Genomic DNA, 23378 nt, shown 5'->3' with positions numbered 1-23378 from the left:
TACTAATGCAAGTAGTTGATAACTGCAGGCCAAGAACTGATCCTTGAGGTACTCTGCAAGTTACTGCCTACCTGTCTAAAAATAACTCAATTATTCCAACATAATTTTCTTGAGACAGCCATACTTTAATCCATTCAAACAAAAATCGATTATTATTCCTGCCTCATTCCGTAAGGCAAATCTAAAATATCCCATTCCTGGGTAGGCTCTGCACATACTGCTCTAAAAAGCAATCCCTCATGCATTTCACAATTTCTACTTTGACGAATTTTGAGCTAGTCTGGTTGAACTAATAAATATGTAGATGAAAATCTCCCTTGATAATTGCAGTTCCCTTCAAATATGCCCTTGACAGTTCAAAGCATCTAGCTGTGAGAGTGTGTGCAGTTACTCCAGAGACCCTTCCCCATAATATTTGTTAAAGTTAATTTTATATATATACTGAACTAACTGATCAATTAGCAACTGAAAAATAATCATAAAGCCTGATGAATTGTTATTTAAAATAATATTTTGTATTTGCCTGAATTGTGATTAAGTCCTCCCAATATCCTCATAAGCCTCCTCTGCAACCCAATCCAGGTTCCTAAATCTTTCCTACCGTTCAATGGCCAGAATTGTACACAGTAACTGATGTTTTATGCAGTTCTAACATGACTTGTTTGGTTATATAGCTTACAGCCAGCTGTCCTCAAGCAATGGGTGCCAAGCTAGTGTAGTGGTTAATGCAATGCTATTATAGCTCGAGGCATCGGAGTTCAGAGTTTAATTCTGAAGCTGTCTGTAATAAGTTTATTTGTCTTTCCCATGAGTGCGTGAGTTTCCTCTGGGTGCTCCCACACTTCAAAGACATACTGGGTAGGAGGTTAATTTGTCATTGTAAATTCTGATTAGGCTAGGATTAAAATCTGTGTATTGCTGGGTGGTGAGGCTCATTGGGCCAGAAAAGCCTGTTCCGCACTTTTTTAAATCAATAAAACAAGTAGAGATGCATTGCAAACTCTCGGTACCTCTGTAGTTCCATGATTTCTCTTGACTTGTTTGCCATACAGAGAGTTTATCTCCTGAATGAATTCCATTTGCCACATCTGTGGTTGCCTGATCAGTCCTTTGGAATCTTTCTAAAGCCACACATTTTTTATTCACTGCCAATTTTACAATCATGTGCAAGTTTTTTGATAATAACTCTTATATTTAAGTCCAGACCATATAAAGTGGATAGTGAGTTTTTGATGCAAATTTGGCACATCATACATTGCTAACAAGTCTCAACTCCTCATCTTGGGCAATAGGAAGGAATTCAAAATAAAATCATTTACGACCCTTTCCTACTGAGAAATATAACCAAGCCACGTATCAGGCACACATTTTGAAAGGGTGGCCACTATTGTTAGGATTAAGAAACTCATTCAACACATGCAGGTGGCCCTTGCTGATCCCCTGGACAGTTTCTTATTAAACAAAGACTAGATGTATCTCTGTTATTTCACATGGTTGATAAGATATCTGTTTTGGCCTTTCACATGGTTGCTAAAATGTCTGTGTTGGCCTTTCACATGGTTCCTGAAATGTCTGTTTTGGCCTCTAAGTGAGACATTTGGGAAGGTGTCTTGTGTAACCCAAGGAGGATGGCAGTACACAGATCACCTCCTCCCCTACATTAAATCTTGAATAATTATCTTGTATGATGTTCCTGCCACAGTACTTTTTGCAAGCCACAGTAAATAATGAACTGCTATTGCAAGATGTTCTGCCTTCAGTGCTCTTCTGCCTGATAGATACAGTAAGTAATTTTACATTTTAAGATTGCACCTTTGAGCTCATTTGATAGCTTTCTGGCAAGGTTGTGGGGTCAAGTCCTGTTCTAGAGACTTGAGCATAAAAAATCTAATCTGACATGCTGGTGCAGGGTTGAGGAAGTTCTATGCTGCCATAGACATTATACTTTGATCATATGTTAATCCAAATCTATGCACCTTTGATAGAACTGCTTCACAGCAAGTGAGAATTCTTTCTTAGGTACACATCACTTTCAAAGTATTTTTTTCAACTTTGTGCTGTCAAATCCCTCAACAATGTAATACTAAAAAGTGAATTTACTCTTAAATAATGATCCAGAGATCCTCAGGAACTGCTTGTTTGCACCATTTTATAACGTCAACCAAAATGCAAGCTGAACATCTTCCATGCATGCCATCATCAAATGAAAGGAACGGCCAACCATTGAAAATACAGAGAAATCACTCTATTGGTAATAGAGGAGTTTCAATTTATGTACCATGGCTAAATTTGCTACTTCACTCACAACATCCTAAGGCAACCTACTTTACCCAGTTAAGCTTGTGAAATGAATTTAAGAATTATCCTGAAGTTCTATTTTCTGATGCAACCTATGGTCTAGCAGTTCATGTAATTATGACTATAAGGACACGACCCACCCAGCCAACACACTTTTTGTCCCTCTTCCCTCCAGGAGAAGGCTCAGGAGCTTGAAGACTCGTACAGCCAGATTTGGGAACAGCTTCTTTCCAACTATGATAAGACTGCTAAACAGATCCTGATCCAGATCTGGGCCGTACCCTCCAAATATCTGGACCTGCCTCTCGGTTTTTTTACACTACCTTACTTTCCATTTTTCTGTTTTCTATTTATGATTTATAATTTAATTTTTTAATATTTACTAATTTTTACTATTTTTAATATTTTTAGTATTTAATATTTGTAATCCAGGGAGCGGGAAGCACAGAATCAAATATCACTGTGATGATTGTCCATTCTAGTATCAAGTGTTTGGCGACAATAAAGTATAAATAATACTAATAATAATAGTTAGAACTTTTGCCTGCATCCGTAACAAATCAGTTACTCATAGGTCAGTGACTTTATCAGAATGTAGGGATCCATCTAAATTGCCTGAGAACAAAAATGTCATGTATTTGTCAAACATTTCCGCTGCTGTGTTTAAGGAGATTGTACGTTTTCCCCTTGACCACATGGGTTTCCTCCGGGTGCTCCGGTTTCCTCCCACAATCTAAAGATGTGCCAGTTGGTAGGTTAATTGGTAGTTGTAAATTGTCCCATGATTAGGTTAGGGTTAAATCAAAGGTTGCTGAACAGCACAGCTCAAAGGGTCAGAAGAGCCTATTCAACGCTGCACACTCAAAATGCTGGAGGAACTCAGCAGGACAGGTAGCATCTATGGGAAAGAGTAAACTGTCAACGTTTTGGGCTGAGACCCTTCATCAATACTGGAGAAAAAAGATGAGAAGTCATAGCAAGAAGGTGACGGGAGGGGAGGAAGAAGCACAAGGTGGTAGGTAATAGGTGAAACTGGAAGGGGGGGTGAAGTAAAGAGTTGGGAAGTTGATTGGTGAAAGAGAAGGGGAAATCTGATAGGAGAAGGTAAAAGACCATGGAAGAAAGGGAAGGGGGAGGAGCACCAGAGGGAGGTGATGGGCAGGTAAGGAGATAAGGTGAAAGAAGCAAACAGGAATGGGGGAATAGTGAAGGGAAGTGCAATTACCAGACGTTCGAAAAATCCGTGTTTGTGCCATCAGGTTGGAGGCTATTCAGACTGAATATAAGGTGTTATCCCTCCAACCAGAGTGTGGTCTCATCACGTCAATAGAGGAGACCATGGACTGACATGTCGGAAAGGGAATGGGAAGTATAATTGAAATGGGTGGCCTCCAGGAGATCCCACTTTTTCTGGCAAATGGAGAGTAGGTGTTTAGTGAAGCAGTCTATCAATCTACATTGGGTCTCACTGATATACAGGAGGCCACACCGGGAGGACTGGATATAGTAGATGACCCCAGCAGACTCATAAGTGAAGTGTCACATCACATGGAAGGACCGTCTGGGGCCCTGAGTGGTAGTGAGGAAGGAGGTGCAGAGGCAGGTGAGGCATTTGTTCCACTTGCAAGGATAAGTACCAGGAGGGAGATCAGTAGAGAGGGACAAATAGACAAGGGGGTTGCATAGGTAGCAATCTCTGTGGAAAGCAGAAAGTGGGGAGGAGGGAAAAATATGCTTGATGGTGGAGTCATGTTGGAGATGGCAGAAGTTATGGAGAATTATGTGTTGGACACGGAAGCTAGTGGAATGATAAGTGAGGACAAGAGGAACCGTATCCCTGGTGGGGTGGCAGTTGGACGGGGTGAGGGCAGACGTGTACGAAATGGAAGAGATGCAGGTGAGGGCAGTGTTGAAGGTGGAGGAAAGAAAGCCCTTTCCTTTGAAGAAGGAGGTCATCTCATTAGTTTTGGAAATGAAAAGTCCTATCCTGAAAGCAGGGACTGTTTGGTTCTTCACATTTCCTGCTGGCATGTGGCTGAGAGTAGACTGGATTATCTATAGGATTGTATTTTTTATCATTATTACTTTGGCTTGGTTTGGTTGATCCCATCTAACACTTTTTACAAGAATACCTCATTGCAGCCCCTTGAAATTATCTGAAAGGATTAACTCCATAAAACACGGTCTTATAATTTGATGTATTCAGAGGATGTGCAGACCAGCTGGCAGATGTTCTCACTGACATCTTCAACATCTCTCTGAGCAGCGCCATCGTTCCAATGTGCTTCAAGGCTGCCACCATCGTTACCACGCCGAAGAAGTCTTCAGAGTCCTGCCTCAACGACTACAGTCCCATTGCACTCACATCCATCATCATGAAGTGTTTCGAGAGGCTCGTCATGAGGCACATCAAGATCCTGCTGCCCCCTTCACTGGACATTTTGGAAATTGCACTGTCTCGGATCACAAGACCTTGCAGCGGATAGTGAGGTCAGCTGAAGGGATAATTGGGGTCTCTCTTCCCGCCATAACAGACACTTACACCACACGCTGCACCCGCAAAGCTAACAGCATTGTGAAGGACCCCATGCATCCCTCACACAAACTCATACAAACCCCTTCTCCCTCCTCCCATCTGGCAAAAGGTACCGATGCATTCGGGCTCTCACGACCAGACTGTGTAACAGTTTCTTCCCCCAAGCCATTAGACTCCTCAATTCCCAGAGTCTAGTCTGACACCAACCTACACACACACACACACACACAACTGAACACCACTCCACTCTTTGCAATTTTTGCTCATTTCTTTCTCAATTCCTGTTAAAACAATGGTTACATTGTTTACATTTACATTTATTATTGTAATTTGTCCTTTGTTGTGCCTATTGTCTTGTTTATTAATTATTGTACTGTCTTGCATTGTTTTGTGCACTCTATGTAATCCTGTGTAGGCCTGAAGTTTTGTGTTGTTTCACATAGTCTAGTGTAGTTTTGTGTTGTTTCAGGTAGTCTAGTGTAGTTTTGTGTTGTTTCATATCGCACCATGGTCCTGGAAGATCATTGTTTCATTTTTACTGTGTACTGTACCAGCAGTTATGTTGAAATGACAATAAAAATGACTTGACTTGACTTGATGAGGAATGCAAGGATGGTACTCACTATTAACTGTGAAGAAATTTGCCTGCATGATTAAGTATGCTGTGTGTGAATTTTTGTTTATTGTTCTCAAATGAATTATTGCCAGCTTCCTCCAAGAAAGGATTTGTGACACCCAACAAACAACACAGCTTCCTTTAGGTTGGCAAAATAGCCAAAGGCTGAGGGATTCTGATATTCAGCAAGCCAGGAAGTAATGGGTCTATTTTACTAACATTTTAGCAATTTGTTTTAAGTTAAGATTTGGACACACAGATGAGTTTAATATCAAAGCTAAAACTTTAGAAGCAATTAAAATAATTTTCTAAATTTTAAAACCCATAAAGTTTTGAAAATAAATATTCTGAAAGAGTAGTCTTCATATATTTAAGATTAGTTTATTTGTGTTTTTTTTCAGCAAAGTACCCTCAATAATTTCAGTTCAGTATAATTTCCAAATCTTAGTTACATCTCATTAAACAAAGCATGGCATTTTCAATATTTTTCCATACAATGGTCGAAAAACAAATAGGTTCACTTCAACTCAAAGGTTCAAAGGTTCATTTTAGTGTCAAAGTAGGCATGTATAATACAACTCTGATATTTGTCTACTCCAGAGAGCCATTAAATACAGAAAGACCATGGGAGTTGATGAAAGAAAAGAGATCAGCTCCCCCCCCCAACAACCGGCACAAAAAAAGTAAACAAAACTTGCAGACCCCAAAACTTCCCCCCCTTGCCTGAAGCAACAATATCAATCAACAACACCTTACATATAACAATCCCTGACCCCCCTCACTCATAGAGAAGTATAGTGATAGTAGCACCAAGTCCCCAACCCCCTCGTATTACTCACAAAAAATTAACAGATCAGCCACCAACCAATCATCCACAAGAAAGAAAACACAGATAAACTGAAGGAAACCAATATAAAGTACAGCCCAATAATCACATAAATCTCAGAATATGGGAAATGTCTTTCTGTCTGCATACGAGGAGAGCAGCCACAGAGACTCAGTCCTTCTGTAAGGAGTGATCGCCGGCCTGGGTCTAAAACCAGCAGGTTAAACATGCTGATCCGGCTGCTGTTGGGAGCCATCGCTGACCCATCCAACATTCACCTCGAAGCTTCGTCCTCACCGCCTTGAGATGAAGTTGTTCATGACCCGACGCCTCATCTCTGGTCTTTTCCTCATGTCAACTTGTTCTGCATTGATATCATTTGTGAGGCAGGATATCATCAGAAGAAACTTTTGCATTTTTGTGTTGAACTAAGCATTAGGAAATGCTATGAGGGCATAATAATGGTGGAACACTATCACTTCTACTGCAAATTCCATTCTAATAAATGTTCATTGTTTAATAAACCCTCAAACAAGTTGTGTAGTCTGTGAATCAAAATCTATAAACATCATGTAGATCTTGTATGGGAGAGTGCATATGTTATGGTTTCTATTTTTGTTATGTTTTGCTTATTTTCTGGTTTCCCCATAATGGTGGATTAAGAAGGCCCCCTTGTGCTAATAAATGGCAAATGTACCTGTGTAGCCAACTTTAACAGAGGGTTAAGCACTGGTCAAACTACATTAAGATTTATTGCATAGTCTGTGCATTTTACAGTGTTTCCAATGCATATTAACTGAACATGTCAGTATGTTAATTATTATTGAAAATAAGGTTATGAACAACAGTTAACTTAGCATTAGGCTCATTTTCTAGGATGTGCTCAATATTATTTTTGGACAAGCTGATACATAAAATGACCAAAAATTATATGAAATTAACAATGAATAATGGCACGGTCTTTGACAGCAGCGAAGAATAAATGAAGTGGCACCTGTGGCTGGTAACATTTTAAATGAAATTTACCAATAAAACATGATGGATTTTTTGTGTTTGATGTGTGTGTGGGGTGGGCGGAGGGTAGGATGTCTGTTTCACCCACTCAATGCATTTGGCAAGTAGCCCAATCACATTTCATGATTGGGTCTCGTTAACACTGAATAGATGTGCTGCCAGCAGTAATCACACTCCTTTCAGCCAGCATGTTGATTGGGAGAATGTAAATACAGCAGGGCAGCTGCAACTTCCAAACAGCCTTCAATGTCTACTGCACCACCATATTCTTTCCTCAGCTCTGCTCACACACCAGTCCAGCATCACACTGCTGAGCAGTTATAAGCCAAAAATCTTGTTTCCTGCTGCAGCACATCCTCTGCATGACCCATCTAACGCATTGGCCACTCTTATTTTAAACACAAGAGGTTCTGAAGATGCTGAAAATCATGAGCAACGCACACAAAATGTTGGAGGAACTCAGCAGGTCAAGCAGCATCCATGGAGGGGAATAAACAGTTGATACTTTGGGCCAAAAGATCAAAATCATCAGAAGAAGAGCTCAATCTCAGGCAAACTCCTTGCCACGATGGAGCACGTTTGCAAGGAGCTCTGCCACAAGAAATAGCATCAATTTACGGGCCCCAGGAGGTGCAGAAGCCCTAAGTCTCACACCACCATGTTCAATAACAGTTAGTAGTAGTAGGCAGCCATCAATCCCAGGGGATCATGGGTCTGCACTTCTGGCGGACTGTGTCTTCTCCAGGGCGCAAGCCTTGGCAGGAAGATTTGAAGAACCGTTTGTTGCCCATGCAGTGGGATCCACCCCTCCACATCCCTAGTCCAAGGGAAGGGCAAGCGCTGATACAGCTTGACACCAGTGTCATCGCAGAAGCTTCCAGAATTCTCCCTCACCTAGGCGGGCTACCGGCCAAGGCTGACACACCCCACCTGCTCGAAGCAACTGGTTTTGAGGTGCCAGTGGTCTGCCTCTGCCCCTTTTCGTGTCAGTAGAAACAGTTCCACTGGGCCTAGTAGCGAAGCACACGTGAAGGCCAAGAGTTGGACTTGGTTGTAGAGACTGTTAGATTCACACGCCATTTGGAGCACCTTATAGGTAGTGGGAGCTTATTCCCACTACCACCCCCAGCAATGACAACCTTAGGAACAGTTATTACCTTACAATCATCAGCTCCAGAACCTGCACGAATAACTTCACTCAGCTCAGCTGTGAACAGATTCCACAACCTATAGACTCCCTTTCAAGAACTCTACAACTCATGTTCTCAGTATTAATTATTTATTTACTTTTTTTTATATTTGCACAATTTAACTTCTTTTGCACATTGTTTGTTTGTCAGTCTTTGCTTATGTATAGTTTTTCACAATTTAGAAAAGAAACCATAGAAACCTTAGAAAAACTACAGCACAGAAACAGGCCTTTTGGCCCTTCTTGGCTGTGCCTAGTCCCACTGACCTGCACACGGACCATATTCCTCCATACACCTCCCATCCATGTATCTGTCCAATTCATTCTTAAATGTTAAAAAGGAACCCACATTTACCACCTCGTCTGGCAGCTCATTCCATACTCCCACCACTCTCTGTGTGAAGAAGCCCCCCCCCAATGTTCCCTTTAATAGCTTGAATAGCAATTTCTATTGTATGTCTTTATTTTCATGAAAATGCCTGCCAGAAGCTGAATCTCAAGGTGATATATGGTGTCATTTATATACTTTGATAATCTTACCTTGATTTAGACTTTGAGCTTGGCATCAGGACAAACCCACTGATTCTCACAGCTATCTTGACCATATCTCTTCCCACCCTGCACTGGGAAAAACACTAGATTTAAGACAGTCCATCAGCAGGGAGTATGGGATCCTTCATGATATTACTGTTTTTTTTCCCAGCACCATTCTGTATATATGGCCTTGATGGAAGGTAGGGTGGTGCCAGTGATACATTTTGACTAGCTGTTGTACAGCCTCCCTGTCCTCCGCTGTGCAGTTTCCGTACCAAGCAGTGCTGCAGCTTGTCAGGATGTTCTCTATTGCACACCTGTAGAACGACACAAAGTCCGTCTCTCTTCAGCCTCCCCAGAAAGTTGAGGCGTTGGTGAGTTTTATTGACTGTGTAGGATGTGTTCTGGGACCATGAAAGGTTGTATGTGATGTGCCCTCCCAGGAGTCTGAGAATGCTTGCAGTTTCCTCTTCTTTGCCGTCGATGTAAAGAGAGCTGTGAGTGGTGTGAGTTTTCCTGAAGCTATTAACCATCTCCATTATCTTGTTGACATTAAGGTGGAGGTTATTTTCCTGACACCAGTCCTCAAGATCTTCTGTAGACCACCTCATCATTTTTGGTGATGAGCCCCACCACTGTCATGTCATCAGCAAACTTGACAGTGTGATTACTCGGGTGTTTGGCCGTGCAGTCACGTGGGAGCACAGTGTACAGAATGGGCTCAGCACACAGTGCAGGGGGGCATCCGTGTTGAGGATGATGGGGAAGGAGGAGCAGTTGTGCATCCTGACTGTTCATTAGGAAGTCCAACAGCCAGTTGCACAGGGAGGAGGCTAAGGAGCATTAATGCCAGGACTATCTGACTCAAAACAGGACTGGTCAAAGAACACTGAGGCTGTCTACAAGAAGGGTCAGAGCCGTCTCTATTTCCTGAGGAGACTGAGGTCCTTTAACATCTGCCAGATGATGCTGAGGATGTTCTACGAGTCTGTGGTGGCCAGTGCTATCATGTTTGCTGTTGTGTGCTGGGGCAGCAGGCTGAGGGTAGCAGACACCAACAGAATCAACAAACTCATTCGTAAGGTCAGTGATGTTGTGGGGATGGAACTGGACTCTCTCACGGTGGTGTCTGAAAAGAGGATGCTGTCTAAGTTGCATGCCATCTTGGTCAATGTCTCCCATCCACTACATAATGTACTGGGTGGGCACAGGAGTACATTCAGCCAGAGACTCATTCCACTGAGATGCAGCACAGAGCGTTATAGGAAGCCATTCCTGCCTGTGGCCATCAAACTTTACAACTCCTCCCATGGAGGGTCAGACATCCTGAGCCAATAGACTGGTCCTGGACTTATTTCATAATTTACTGGCATAATTTACATATTACTATTTAACTATTTATGGTTCTATTACTATTTATTATTTATGGTGCAACTGTAACGAAAACCAATTTCCCCCGGGATCAATAAAGTAGGACTATGACTAAAAACGGTTACTTTCCCCAAGCAGTCCTTTAAGAGAATCATGACCTTGTCATGGGTTATGTGCCTCAATGACCCGGAGATCTATGTTGGCTGGAGTCAAGGCCTTATGCTTCAGCTTTTGCTGGGGTCACCCATGCCAAACAGCTCAAAGGGCAGAAGCCACACTAAGAGTGGTCCACTGGTTCTCCAGGATTGGGGGTTCAGCTCAGGGCTAACCACCTCGACTGGTCAAACAAAACTGTTACGGAAACAGCAATGCAGGATCCATTACATCTGTGTGTGACAGTATTCCTGAGTCTCCACCCGGGACGTGGACGTTTGACAGAAGTGAAAATTGAGAGGAAGCTACTGGCATGATGAAGGAAGCCCTGAACATGGCCAAAAGATGGCCAAGAACAGAAAGAGACGGAGAACCCTCATTGCTTCCCTAAATGCTATTGGCCTAACTGGCAGTAACCCTAACACTAACCCTAAGCAATAACACTGATCTGCATCTCCAACCACTAACTCCATATCTACCTTATTATTCCCTGTCAGTCACCCTCTTTACAGCCCAGTGTCACTTGATGGACATACAATAAATCTATATATATATAAGCTATCTTATGTATTTATATTTATTGTATATTTTACTATTATTATTATTTTTATTTTTTGTGTTTTTTGTTCTATATTCGATCCAGAGTTAATATTATTTTGTTTTCCTTATACTTGTGTACATGAAATGTCATTAGACAATCTTGAATTTTGAATTCCTTTTTCTCAGTCCTTCCGTCTCTGCCACATCTGTTCCCAGGATGAAACTTTCCATTTTCGAATCTCAGAGATGTCCTCCTTTTTCAAAGAACAGAGTTTCCCCTCAACCACTTTTGAGGCATCTCCTCTATTTCCCACATATCTGCTCTCACCCAATCTTTCCAACTCCATAATAGAGATAAAATTGCCCTTGTCTTTACCTATCAATCCATGAGACTTCATATCGAGTACTTTCTCTGTAGCTTTTGCCATCTACAGTAGGATACTACCACTAAACTTACCTTTCCCTCCCCAACCACTCTCTGCATTCCATAGGGATCACTCTCTATATGACTCCCTTGTCCACTTGTCACTCCCCATCAAGGTTGCTGGTGAACGCAGCAGGCCAGGCAGCATCTCTAGGAAGAGGTACAGTCGACATTTCAGGCTGAGATCCTTCGTCAGGACTAACTGAAGGAAGAGTTAGTGAGAGATTTGAAAGTGGGAGGGGGAGGGGGTGATCCAAAATGATAGGAGAAGACAGGAGGGGGAGGGATGGAGCCAAGAGCTGGACAGGTGATTGGCAAAGGGGATATAAGAGGATCATGGGACAGGAGGTCCGGGGAGAAAGACAAGGGGGAGGGGGGGAACAGAGGATGAGCAAGGGGTATAGTCAGAGGGACAGAGGGAGAAAAAGGAGAGTGAGTGAAAGAATGTGTGTAGAAAAATAAATAACGGATGGGGTACGAGGGGAAGGTGGAGCATTAGCAGAAGTTAGAGAAGTCAATGTTCATGCCATCAGATTGGAGGCTACACAGACGGAATATAAGGTGTTCTTCCTCCAACCTGAGTGTGGCTTCATCCTTACAGTAGAGGAGGCCGTGGATAGACATGTCAGAATGGGAATGGGATGTGGAATTAAAATGTGTGGCCACTGGGAGATCCTGCTTTCTCTGGCAGACAGAGCATAGGTGTTCACCAAAACAGTCTCCCAGTCTGCGTCGAGTCTCGCCAATATATAGAAGGCCACATAGGGAGCACCGGACGCAGTATATCACCCCAGCCGACTCACAGGTGAAGTGTCGCCTCATCTGGAAGGACTGTCTGGGGCCCTGAACGATGGTAAGGGAGGAAGTGTAAGGGCTTGTGTAGCATTTGTTCTGCTTACAAGGATAAGTGCCAGGAGGGAGATCAGTGGGGAGGGATGGGGGGAATGAATGGACAAGGGAGTTGCGTAGGGAGCGATCCCTGCGGAACGCAGAGGGGGGGGAAGGGAAAGATGTGCTTAGTGGTGGGATCCCGTTGGAGGTGGCCGAAGTTACGGAGAATAACATGTTGGACCCGAAGGCTGGTGGGGTGGTAGGTGAGGACTAGGGGAGCCCTATTCCTAGTGGGATGGCGGAAGGATGAAGTGAGAGCAGATGTGCATGAAATGGGGAGATGCGTTTGAGAGCCGAGTTGATGGTGGAGGAAGGGAAGCCCCTTTCTTTAAAAAAGGAGGACATCTCCCTCGTCCTGGAATGAAAAGCACTGACTCTACATCCTCAGAATGTCACATTGGCTGAGGCATAGGGAGCAAGGGTGGACCCAAATGCAAGACACATCTTGTGAGGTTAATTAAATTTAGTTTATTGTTCGATATCAGGAGAGCTAGGCAGGAGCAGGAAATAGCGAACTGGACAAGGACTGAGGACTACGACTAGGCTGGGACCAAGGGTCTGGGCTAGGACTCGGAATCGGCTCCCAGAACTAGAGGAGACATGAAGAGGCTAGGCTATGGACTCTGAGCCTGAGACTGGGCAAGGACCCAGTACCTGAGTCTTGCCTCGGGCTCGGACCCCAGAACCAGGCATGGACATGACATGGGCTAGGGAGAGGAGGAACATGGAAAACAGAGTCTCGGTCTCGGGAGAGCAGGTACATGGAACCATGGACACATACACAGAACACAGAGTCGGGACCCCTCCTTGGGTACAGGGCATAGGGCCGGGACTCATGACCCCCCGCGGGGCAACAGCAAGACGGCCTGACTTACCCCACAGAGGCGAGGACAAGACAAGACAATATATGACTCTCCGCGGGGCAACGGGAAGACGGCGTGACTTACCCCACAAAGGCAAGGACAGGACAAGACCAACACGAAAGCGCACCAGACAATACCTATCTAGCTCCGGTGATAGAACTAGACCGAAGGGCAGGCAAGGGCTGCAGATGAGGGCTAGAGGCGAGAGGGGCAGAGAAGGGATTCAGACAGGAGGGTAGGACAGGAATCACAGACCGCCAGGGCCAGGACTTGACTCAGAACTGGGAAGCCGCCAGGGCCAGGACTTGACTTGGTGCTTGAATGCCGCCAGGGCCAGGACTTGACTTGGAGCCTTCGGGTAGTGGCGAGCTCTCGACTCGGCCCGGGAACAGTAGATAGCGGTTCTTGATTCCTTCCGACGGGTTAACTGACGGACCCACTTCGGTGAGGGAACTTTGCAGGCTCACTGTGGCGAGGTAACTGGACAGGGTTGCTCCGGTGAGGAAGGGTGAATTACCGGCACTCGCTTCGGCAGAGACTAGGCTTGCTCCGGCCAGATGACATCGGCACACCGTACCTTGGATGACTTTGCAGACACTCCCGCACCGAACGGCTGAAAGCCGGAGACTATAAACTACCGGTTCAGCCAAGTGTTAATTGCCTCTAATCACCAAAGTCGAGGGACACCGGAAAGCAGGGAATCAACGGTCCGGATCGTAATATAAACAAGTTAAATTTAAAGGGACCCCAATCCGGACCATGACACAGAAGGCCAAAGAAATTCAGTATATATTTGGTAATCCTCAGTAGTTTTTATAGATGCACCAAAGAAACCATCCTATCTTAAGAGAATATACCACCAGACTCAAGGACATCTCCTATCCCAGGGGTCCCCAACCTTTTTTGTGCTGTGGACCGGTTTAAGATTAATAATATTCTTGCGGACCGGCCGACCGGGGGTGGGGGTGGGGGGGTAGGTTTGCCAATGGACAAGAGTAGTGTTTGCCCCGAGAAAGACTACAATGACCATGAAGCCTTGCGCGGGCACCAGTGCGCATGCGTGACCTGCGCATGCGTGTACCTATCGATATTCTCCACAAACCGTTTTTGGCGATTCTGTTTGGGGGCGGGGGCGTGTTAATCACGACCGGAATATTGGTAATAAGTGGCTAATACACTAAATTTTTGTTTCTAAAAGGGTTTATCTAACAAATTTAATATTAAACACACAGTGCTTATTTTCCTCGCATGAATATAGTGATAAGTCAATCATCAGGGGAGGACGGGGAGCTTGAAGTATGTGTTGAAAGAACTTCCAGTAGAAGTGGTAGAGGCAGGTTCGATATTGTCATTTAAAGTTAAATTGGATAGATATATGGACAGGAAAGGAATGGAGGGGTATGGGTTGAGTGCAGGTCGGTGAGACTAGGTGAGAGTAGCTTTCGGCACGGACTAGAAGGGCAGAGATGGCCTATTTCCGTGCTGTAATTGTTATATGGTTATATAAGTCACTTATAACAGCATCATAACATTTTAAGTAACGTTTGGATATTAAACATATAGCGCATATTTTCCTCGTATGAACATATAAAATCATTGCAACGCACCAATATCACTGAATCAGTGGGAGCCCTGGGCTGAATACTTGTTTTCCTGCAACAACATGGTCCTATCGAGGGGTGACGGGAGACAGCGATACTCGAAGGGGGTTCCTTATGTCCAGTCTATTCCGCAATTTAGTTTTTGTTGCATTCATTGCAGAGATGTTGGAAATGGAAGCAACGCTTTCAGTGCCTTCCTGACTATCTCAGGATATTTAACCTTGACTTTGGTCTGGAATGCTGGCAGAGATGTTATGTCAAACATACTTTTCAGCCCGCCGTCATTTGCAAGCTCGAGGAGTTAATCTCCTTCCCACGCTGACATGGATGATGCGCAGCTAATGACCTCGCGTGTGTTCAAGCTCAACAGTGGGCATGACAGGGAATGAGGAAAGGTGCAGCGGACTCATATCACCAAATCATATCGTTTCCTCGCGGACCGGTAGCGCATGCTTTGCGACCCGGTACCGGTCCGCGGCCCGGTGGTTGGGCACCGCTGTCCTATCCTACTGTTATCAGAATCTTGAATGGACTCCTCATGCACTACAATATGAGCTCTTGATCTTCCAGCCTACCTCACTGTGGCCCATGCACTTTATTTGTCTACCTGCACTGCACCTTCTCTGTAACTGCGACACTCTATTCTACATAAACAAGAGAAAATCTGCAGATGCTGGAAATCCAAGCAACACACACAAAATGCTGGAGGAAGTCAGCAGGCCAGGCAGCATCTATGGAGAAAAGTACAGTTGTCGTTTCGAGCCAAGACCATCCAGCAGGACCTGCAGAAGAGTCTCAACGGGAAAGGTTCCTCCAGCATATTTTGCGTGTTACTCGATTCTACATTCTGTTTCTCTTTTTGGTACCGCAGTGTACTCATGCATCACATGATCTGCCTGGATTACATGCAGACAAAAGGTTTTCACTAAACCTAAGTACATGTGAGAATAATAAACCAATTCAAATCCCAGTCCCAAGGTCCTTATTTATCATCACCTAACCCCAGTTATCCTTGAGGGCTTCCTTGAACCATCAATGTCCTTACTGTAAATGTGTGATGGTGGTGGAGGGGAGGGGAAGTTGTCGAGTTTCCAGGATTTTAACCCAGTGATAGTGAAAGGATAGTGATATTTGCTCAAGAGTCAGGGAGATTTAGTGGGAAATGATGAAGTGGTACCATATCATGTGGCTGCTTCTTTTATTTATACAGGTGGCGGAGATTGATGTTTGCTTTTAAAGAAGCTTTGACAAATTGCTGGATTGTATGATATAGGTTTTACACAGAGCAGAGCAGCTATGATGAACTGGAGGCAGAGTAGAAGTTTAAAACGATGATTGGTTACCTGACTAAAATAAATACAGAAAATGCTGGAAATTGTCAGCACAGCAAACTGCAGAGAAAGAAAAAAAGATAATGTTTCCTGTAGCAAGAACCTGAAGCTCAGAGAATTGATGGAATAGCGGTGACCTTGTTTCTCTCTCCACATATGCTGCTTGACCCATTCAGAGTTTCCAGCAATTATTATTTCGTATTTCCAGAATCCACTGATGTTTTCCTTTTGATTATATGGTTGCTATGTGAATTGAATTGACTTTATTACTTATATCCTTCATATACATAGTAAAAATCTTTACGTTACGTCTCCATCTAAATGTGCAATGTGCAATTTATAGTAGTTTATAAATAATAGTATGTACAATAGGAAAGTCAATATAACATAGAAATGCAGCCGTGTCAGCATGAGTTAAGCAGTCTGGTGACCTGTTGAAAAAGCTGTCGCAGAGCCTGTTGGTCCTGGCTTTTATACTGCAGTGTTGTTTCCGGGATGGTTGCAACTGGAACAGTTTGTGATTGAGGTGACTCAGGTCCCCAGCGATCCTTTCCACCCTTTTCATACACCTGTATTTGTCAATGTCCTGAATAGTGGGAAGTTCACATCTACAGATGCGCTGGGCTGTCCACACCACTCTCTGCAGAGTCCTGTGATTGAGAGAAGTACAGATCCCAAATCAGACTGTGATGCAGCCAGTCAGGATGCTCTCAATTGTTCCCGTACAGAAAGTTCTTAGGATCTGGGGACCATAACAAACTTCTTCAACCATCTGAGGTGAAAGAGGTGCTGTTGTGCCTTCTTTACCACACAGCCAGTGTGTACAGACCACATGAGATCCTCAGTGATGTTTATGCCAAGGAACTTAAAGCTGTTCACTCTCTCAACAGCAGATTCATTGATACCAATAGGGGCTAGCCTGTCTCCATTCCTCCTGTAGTCCACAAACAGCTCCTTGGTTTTTGCAACATTGAGGGAGAAGTTGTCTTGACACCACTGTGTCAGGGTGATGACTTCCTTTCTATAGGCTGTCTCATTATTATTTGAGAGTAGACCAATCAGTGTAGTGTCATCAGCAAATTTAATTAGCAGATTGGAACAGTGAGTGGTGACACAGTCATGGGTATACAGAGAGTAAAGGAGGGAGCTTAGTACACAGCCCTGAGGGGCACATGTGTTGAGGGTCAGAGGGGCATAGGTGAGGGAGCCTACTCATACCACTTGCCAGCGATCTGACAGGAAGTCCAGGATCCAGCTACGTAAGGCAGGGTGAAGGACTACGTCCCTGAGCTTCTTTCAAGCCTTGAGGGAATTATGGTGTTGAATGCTGAACTGTAGTCCAAGAACAGCATTCTCACATAAGCATCCTTCTTCTCCAGATCTGTAAGGACGGTGTGTTGAACTATGGCTATTGCATCATCTGTCGATCAGTTGTGTCGGTAGTTGAATTATAGGGGGTCCAGTGTGGGTGGCAGCAAGCTGCAGATGTAGTCCTCGACCAGCCTTTCAAAGCATTTGCTTATTATTGAGGTGAGTGTGACAGGATGCCAGTCGTTCAGTCATTCAGTCGTTTAGGTATAGGGACAATGGTGGATGTTTGAAGTAGGGGGACACTCTACACTGGAAGAGGGAAAGATTAAACACTCTGCCAGTTGTGCCACGCACAACCTGAGTACCCACCCTGGGATGTCGTCCAGTCCCGTAGCCCTTGCGACTGTCCACTCGTTGGAACACCTGCGTACTTCAGCCTCAGAGATGACCAAGCTGCAGGTCATCAAGTATTTCAGTAAAGAAGGATACCCCACAGCAACTTGTGGATGCCCAGTTTCATGTGGATATACTCAGTTTAATATATCCCATGAAAGGGACGATGGTGGAAGGCACATCAGTAAATGTCAGCATTGCTGCTTGCTTACTATCTAGTTTCCCACTTTAACTTGCAGTCCTGCTATCTGGGCAAAGTATTTTCTCTACTTTAGTGATATCACTACTTTGTTCAAAGCTGTTATTTCAGGCCTTACTTCAAAAAACCTAAATTCATATCTTACGTCCTGTCAGGCTTCTTCCTAATCAAAAACCAAAGTCACAAGCAGAGCCATTCTCTTCCAAGCCAGTGACCCTGCTTCACGCAGACTGTTTTAGAACCAAGTATGATAAAATATATATAATACATTCTGAAAACAAATGTGCTGGAAAGGTGTGCATGGAAAAAGGACTCATAATGGGCATATTAATCATCAAGAAAAGATGTATTTTTTTCTTTATACTTTGGAATATCTTGCAACTCACAAAACTCCTGTGCAACCTCTTCCCACAGAGGAATATCTCCTGCTCACTTACCCCCTGCTCTTTGTTTATCCTGCTTTGAGCCTTGCAGCTCGTCCTCCTTTAAGGATAAACATGTGAAGATTTTGCAATTAATTTGCCATGTTCTTTCCAATGCAGCCAGGTTAAGCCTTCTCTATGACATTTCATATTGTCACGTTCCCGACACGTGTACATAAGCTGAAGACAACATTTATTCTAACCTTGCAAAACATATTTTTTGAAGTCCAAAACAGCCTTAATAATTCATTAGCTTCTTGAAACTTATTAGTGCCTTGGATTGCCATTTAGAACAATAATGAACACAAAGCTGCATGGTTCCATTTACTTTGTGACAGCTATTTTATTATTACAGTGCTAAATCACCCAGTGTGGCATCACTTAGGCTTAAATATCTATCTGCGCTGCAATATTAAATTGAAGGAAGTAAAATCCAATCTAGTGTGTGCCAGCAAATGATATCAGTCCAGTAAAATGATGAAGAAAGCGATTAATAGCAATGAGTTGATCAACCACAATACACCAGGCTAGTGGTATAAGGAGCTGATAGGTTATTTGGTGATGATCAAGACAAAGATTCAGTTTAGCATTCTTAGGAGCACTGAATGGAAAGCCTCAGAAATGGAAAGGGCATCCCTGTAAATTAACATTAAGAATATTGTACTTTGATGCAAGATGATTAAAAATCCAAACCAAAATTTAAGCCTACCATATCTTGAATGTTTTAATGAATTTGCTGCAAAGAGCAAAGAGTCCACATTAAAATTATATAATTGCATGATCCAATTCTGAGGTGAAAAAGGTGTAGATAATGGAAAAACTTCAGAAAATATTTCTAGAAAAGGAGATTTGGAAAATTAACAGCAGTCGCGCAAGAGCTAAAAAAGTGCTCTTACTTTATTTTTACACATGGAGTGTAAAATCTGTAGTGTAATCATAGGATTACAAAGGTGGATTAAAGACAAGTACAGTGAAATCTGTAAACAAGGATAAGAATTAAATCAGGATGTATGGAAAGACAGTAGAGGTCTTTAAAATTGAATTGACATAAGATGGACACAATGCAGCATTCAATTTGCACAATGAAGTTGCAGATCAATTGGAGTTCATGTCTAGTAGTTCCAAGGGTTCTGGAAGGAGAAAGACTGAGAAGGGATAAACCAGTTGGTATGGATTTCTGTGCAGTCTGAATTACATACCACCTGAACTCTATTTTGTTTAACCATGTAAAATTACGTCCTACACCGACCCTAAGTTGAAGTGAATTACACTTTCAGAGTGTAAATGAAAGTTTGACATTATTTGTTTCCAGCGTGAAATTGGATTAGTGTTCACTTGGGCCTAATGCTATAATTTTTGAAATGTAAATCTTCTCTGTACTCACAGAATAAAAATTCAGATCACTAACCATCTTCCACAATGTTGTCTTTACAAAATAATGTTAATAGTAGTCGAAAAATTCTTCAATTTAAATTAATTTCTCTTGTGACTATTTGGGCAGGTTTCTTCATATCTTACTGAAGGATTAATTAAAACATTCATCATAAGTTTCCCTCAGGATTTCTAGAACAAGCCAGACAATATTTTTGGACAGCAATGCAGTGCTTTTTTTAAAATTGTACAATACTTAATATAAAATTGAGATGTACTCTCACATTCCCTGGGGTTGCATTTTTCTTGGTATTACACTTTTTTGATGACGTTAATCATATTATAGTGGTATAACCTATAACCTAGCCTCATCAAACTCAACATTGTTTCACAGTTAGGTCAGCTACTTTCACAAACCTCAGTATGTAAAAGGTTATACCACTATAATATGATTAACGTCATCAAAGAAGTGTAATACCAAGAAAAATGCAACCCCAGGGTTTAAGAGATGATTGTGGATATTGTATCCCCTGCTGGCCTCTATAAAAAGTAGAACAATTCTTTCTGAAGACTAGGATTATGTCTACACATTCCATTTTATTTTCATTCATTCTCTTTTTTTAAGATGGGGAATGCAATTTGAAATTGGCCTGACTTGCAAATTTTAGAATCAGATGCTTAACTATAGTGTTGAATATTGTTCCACTTGAGCAGGCATTCTGAATACGATCAGCTTTGAAGTGGTTTATGACAATAGGGTGGAATATTCAATTGTTTGTCATGACAACTATATCATTTGTAAACTGGGATCCCTGTGACATACACATAAATATTTGCTGAAGGCTTGAGGAACAAATGAGAGCTCGTTATCATGTGGTAATTAGAAAAAAAACATTAATCTACTTTTGATTTAAATTTCTGACAAGCCAGGAGCAGGTTGTCTAGCTCCCAAACAATATTTTGGGGTTGTACCATCCTTCGTGTAGCAACCTCTGCATATGGCCGACAGAGTGTCCACATGTATGCAAAATGCTGGCACCATAACACTGCTACTCAGAGCCCTCCACTGGTCTTGCAGAGAAGCCACTAGAATACTTTGCCTGTTTAATTAAAGAATAGAATTATTTATCCCTGATGTCATAAGTCGATGATAGCATTGAGCATTACAATTATCAGTAATCCCGCTGTCAAATACAAATTAGCAATGGTTTACTAACTATTACTTATGCCCAAATTGTGCAGGAAGTTAAACCAAAGAGCAGCTGCACAGCCAAACAAGGATATCCTGAAATATATAGTCCAAAATGAATTTCCATGCCATTGGCTTTGAGAAAGAGTTTCCAACAATTTTCTTTCCTGTTGAATGTACAGAGTTAGTTGCATGGGAGATAAATAACAAATTATGCCTAAAATGTGAGTCATTTTCAGGATGATTTGGTGTCCAAGCATATTTTCTAAAAAAAAGTGTGGTACTAATTTTGATTAATCATCGTTCTTTTACTGAAAACTGATTATTATACACATGGAATTTCTCTCCTTTGTATCTTAAAGATGTTAGGGTTTAAAGTCTATATTTCTTTAACATTTTATGGTATTTTATGTTCTTTTGTCTATTTTCTGCTTCTAATTGCATATTGAGTTCACCCAAATCCATTTTACATATTTTTGAATTGTTGCAAATTTTACTTTACAATCTTTCAACATGATTAAATTATGATTTAAAAAAAAGCAGTAAATTTATTTCCCCAGTACACTCAGGTTTCAGATTCCAGGCTTCCTGCCCTGTGATATCCTTACATTCAGCAGGTTACCAACCAAAATACTGAGAAGTCCAAAACCTTCTGTTACACTGCTACCATAAAATGTCCCTTCTTCTCAATGTTAGAAAAGCATGGCAATCTACACAGTGTGAATCTATCCACATTCCATCCCATCACCAGAGTGTTTAGAGAATGTCATTCGGTAGTTATCTATGCTTCTGTGACTGAATCTGTTAAGAACTGGGCTGGAGCTAAATCGTGAAGCCTGAAAAGACTATTTTTCCCAAATTAAAATTAAATAGGAATTTTTAAAAAAACTGACAGAGCGGCAAACTCTAATCAAACAGTTTTGTACTTTTACAGTATAACATAATTTATGAATATGGATTATAAAGCCGATAAACAGAAAACACAAAATCTTTTAAGTGGTGCAATTAGGAAGGCAAATGGTATGTCAGTTTTTATTACAAGAGGATATGAATACAGTAGTAAAGAAATCTTACTGCAAGTGTATTTGGCCTTAGTAAGACCATGTTGCATTTATATTGGTCTCCTTGCCTAAGAAAAGATGTACTGGCCATAGAGAAAGTGCTAAATTCCAGAGATACCTGGTTTATTGCATGTACAGAGATTAAGTAGATCCAGTTTCCATTCCATAAAGTTCAGAGGAATGAGTGGAGAGCACATTGAAACATACAAAGTTATTACTGGGCTTTAAAGGCAAGGTGCAGAGAAAATATATCCCCTAGATACGGAGAGAATCAGGGATGAGATACTCAAAATAAGAACTAGGCAGTTTAGGACTGAGATAAAGGGAAATATCTTCACTTCAATGGGGCAAATCTTTGGAAGTATCTAGCATAACAAACTATTAAGATCACTGAAATCAAGCTTGGAGGCAGAGTACAAGGTTAATGATAGGATTCTTAGCAGTGTAAAGGAACAGAGGGTTCATAGATCCAGCAAAGCTTCCAATCATTGATAGGGTGGTTAAGAAGGTACGTGTTGTGACAGGAGATTGAATTCCAGAGCTGTGTGGTTATGTTCCAGTTCGGTAAGATTCTGGTTAGATCACACTTGGAATACTATGATCAGTTCTAGTCATTATAAGAAGGATGCGGAAGCTTTAGAGGATATCCAGAGGAGATTCACCAGGAAACTGCCTGGATTAGAGAACGTGCCTTACGAGGAAAGATTGAGTAAGCTAGTGCTTTTCACTTTTGAACAAAGAAGACTGATAGGCGGCTCAATAGACATAGTCAAAGTGGACAGCCAGCACTTTTTTCCCAGGATGGCAAAGGCTAATACAGGTGTCCCCCTGCTTTTCCAACGTCCGCTTTACAAAACCTCGCTGTTACAAAAGACCTACATTAGTTACCTGCTCTCACTAACAGAAGGTGTTTTCACTGTTAGGAAAAAAGGCAGCGTGTGAAAATAGCAGCGCGCGATAAAAGGCAGTGTGCGCCCCGAGCAGCCAAGCTCTTCCCCCGGAACTGCATTCTAGCCAGCGCTGCTTAAACACGTGCCTTTGAGCAGCCGTTAGCCAGATGAGTTCTAACGTATCGAAAAAGCCTGAAAGAGCTCGTAAGGGTGTTACACTTAGCATAAAATTAGACATAATTAAGTGTTTCGCTCGTGGTGAATGAGGTAAGGACAAAGTGAGTTTGGCTTGTGGAAGCTGACGAAGATGACGTTGAAGAGGTTTGGCATCCCATGACCAAGAACTGATAGATGA

The sequence above is a fragment of the Mobula hypostoma genome, chromosome 3 (assembly GCF_963921235.1).
Source record: "Mobula hypostoma chromosome 3, sMobHyp1.1, whole genome shotgun sequence".
Taxonomy (NCBI): Eukaryota; Metazoa; Chordata; class Chondrichthyes; order Myliobatiformes; family Myliobatidae; genus Mobula; species Mobula hypostoma.
This window is presented reverse-complemented; position numbering follows the sequence as displayed.